This window comes from Callospermophilus lateralis, unplaced genomic scaffold, assembly GCF_048772815.1.
Source record: "Callospermophilus lateralis isolate mCalLat2 unplaced genomic scaffold, mCalLat2.hap1 Scaffold_305, whole genome shotgun sequence".
In the NCBI taxonomy this organism is placed as follows: Eukaryota; Metazoa; Chordata; class Mammalia; order Rodentia; family Sciuridae; genus Callospermophilus; species Callospermophilus lateralis.
The window spans coordinates 601,273-604,851 of NW_027513681.1; positions in this window are offsets into that span (position 1 = coordinate 601,273).

Here is a 3,579-nt window from a genome sequence, read left to right on the forward strand (position 1 = left end):
ATATATTTATATTTATATATGTACACACTCTTCAGATTTTTCAAAATATGAAATATATGTGTCTTATTATACACTCCCTAAATTCATTCATATTCATATCTGTGGATTTTATAATCAACTTTCCACAAGATTATTCTCATAATAATCATCCACCTGCAAAACATATTGTTTCCTAGTACTGAAAACTAAATTCAGTGAATGGTGCATACAAACCCTATTATTTCTACATTTACTTAGCCAATTTAAAATCAATGCAAGTAGATTCCTAGGGGACATGATGTGTATTTTGACTTTCATTTTTATTCAACACTTGTACGTTACTATGTCTTCAGTTTATCCACATCATAGGATATATATTTCAGTCACAAATTAGAAAATTTATAGGCATTTGTTTCACGATCAATCACTTCCTGATTCAGAACACATGCATTCCTCCATGTTTCTTGACTGGTCTTTTCATGAGACTTCTTTCCAAACACATTACTTTCGTTTAACATCATCACTTATAAAGCAAAACTCAAACACCATTCATCATAAATCATAATCCTAATATTACCATTAGATATATAACTGTTTGGAATGAATGATTGTATATCAATATAAGATTTCTTATATATTTTCACATGTCAATTCAATCCATTATTTAAAGTGGAATCAGTTATGTTATTTATTCATAGTATGGTCTATTCATGCATTATCTCTATATTCATAGACAGAGGTTACACCTCTTTGTGCCCCTAATACTAATGTATGCGTCTTCAAATTATTGCTCCAAGAAATGGTGAAAGAAATACTCATGTCACCTGATCTACATATACATTTTATCACAGTAATATTCTGAACAACAAAAAAATAAAATATCACACTTATGATTGTACCAAAGCCTAAAAGGAAAGTGAATGTTGAGAACTAATAACATCCATGTCCAGGTTGCCTAATGCTCTCAAATGTCATTCCCATTCATGACGACATATTTGTTTTTTCCTATGATTATATATTCAAACTCAAGCCTGTTGAAAATGTCTAATCCTATCCCTCACTTTATACTTTGCCTGATTTAGTAATGTCTCTATTGACACCTGCTTTCCTACATATTTTCCCCAGTTCATCATTTTGGCTTACTCTTCACATGTGCTGACATTTACATTCACTCTCTAAACGAAACCCTATTGCTAAAGAAGCTTTTTTTTTTCCAAATCATATACTCACTCTTCTTCCTAAACCTACTGACTATCTTCCTAATCCTACCGACTATCCCTTTTTGACTGGATGTTCTCTTCTACATTCAATCATCCAAGGTACAAGGTCCTATGCCATTCTATTTCGATTTAACTGAGACAATTGTACAGAACATTATTCAACACTAAGTATCCAAACCAAGGGCCCAATGCCCTTCTGGGCTTCAAATCTTTCTTAGATTCCCGTTTTTATACATATATTTCACCTATATATTCTTATAAATATCACAGGTTCCCAATCCCATTATTCATCCTGCAGAATGATTCCTAACCCAAATCGAAAATATTATTAACCCTAACCATACACTAACTTTGCAGGAGAGCAGGAACAGTGTGGGTATTAAACTACAGGAATCTAGGGGATCTTCACCTGCTGAGAAACTCAAATGTTCATGCAGAAATAATCCCTGGTGAAGATGAAGGCAGCTATGAAGTACCTCAGAAAGCGAAAGTCAACTTCCATGGCAATCGTCCTGGTCAGGTTGAAGGGTTGTGTCTGAATCATTCTCTCTCTTCTTAATGTATAGAACATGGACCAAACCAGTCCTGTGTGGAAGCTGTTCCCGGGTGCTTATGGTTGATATAACATTCTAACTAGAGAAAGTGCCACATGAAAATCGGGGCAGCCTCCACCTCATGGTACTTTTGGAAGCAACAAAGTGGTTAGCCAAGGCAGTGACATCATTCAGATCCTGAAGAAAGTGATCTCACCTCACTTCCTTGGTGAGGGAACTCTCTGAACTTGGGATCCAGGAAGCCAGGCACCCAGAGACAGTCCCTGTTCTAGTCCCAGTGGTCTCACATGTTTGGAATTACCAAGGACAGTGTCAGTCTTTCTTGGTACCTTCAGATGTGAGGATGGCCAAATGCCAGGAAACCTCTGAAGAGGGCTTTCCCTGAGAAAGCAGGTAGTGGATCATTTTCTGAGAATAGGTAGGAAAGGCGGTTTGTTTGGTATGGTGTGGGATATTTCTATTAAGTCCTTTGACAAGGTGAGTGTTTCTATGTGTGTGTATCCCACTGAGTCCATTGTTGTAGACATTAGAAAAGACAATGCATCAATGGATGTGTCCTGTCTAGTAGAAAGCTTCCCAGCATTCATCCTGCCCAATTCATGAGTGGACTCTGGCTTGCCTTATGGATGGGCAACACCTACAAGCTTCCTAATTTCCTGTTTTCTCTCTCAATTCAGCCCACTCTCCAGAATAGTATCATGGTTTTGTGTCCAAGATTTGTACCACCTCCAAGTTCTGTGACATGGCTCTGTACTGGATAGCTGAAGGAAATGGCTAGCATCTCAGAAATCTCAGATATCTGTTCACCAGGAAAGTCTCAGTGGAGAAACCCTGCTTTGGTCCTTTTGCTTAACTATTGTTCTGTTGAATATCAGGAAGTTTTTTGCCTCAAGCCACCACTTTGTGAACCCTGAAGAAAACAGTTTTCAAATGGAAATGAATGGGCATCACCTGTGGCTCTTTGCTTAATTGCTTAGGATTGGGATATGTCTGAATCAGCCTGTTGGCCCTGTGTGAGGCTGTGACTTAGATTCTCATCACCTGATGGATCTAAAGATAGATCCCATGCGTGCATCCAAAACCAAAATGGCAAAAAGATCAGATATTGTTGATGAACTCTCTTGCCTTCCTCTGGTAGGTTCCAGATATCCATCAAGTGAGAATAGGTATTCTTTGGGTCAAATGAGTTCTTCAAAGCCCTGCAGAGGCTAGGCCATAGGTGCTTGATTATCATGACTCCAATTCACTTAAAGAATCTAAACCCCAAAGCTAGAAGGCCTCAAGTTGGAGAAGCCAAGCAATATTAAAGGTAGGCCTATTTGATCACTCCTGGTTCACAGGAAGAGAGTCCAGGCCACCCTTACTTTAGGCAAATGCGGTGCAAGGAGCTTATTTTGGACACTGTCGTGGGCTGCGTCCCTTATGGAAACCTCCAGCCAGAGGATATAATGAGTGTCTATATGGAAGAAGATGAGGGCCATGTGAGAGTGTTTTGGTTTTAATTGTGGACATTTGTCTGGCGGTTGGAAGAGATCACTGGGTCCACCTAGGCTTGCACTCTGGTGTGATTCCCCTTAAAGACTGAGTTCTTTTACTGATCTCAGAGAATTATTGCCAGGAATTGTGTTGGAATTTTAGATGGCCATGCATGAGAGTTGCCCTTGGAAAGTGACATCTAGGCCCAAGTTGACTTTCCACAGAGCACAGGGAATCTCAGCCAGGATAACACATGATATTATTCTTAAAGACTTGGCAGCCATATTTGAGAGTCAAAACACACATGGACCATACATTGTAGACCTCAATGGGCCTGGCTTAATCTGACT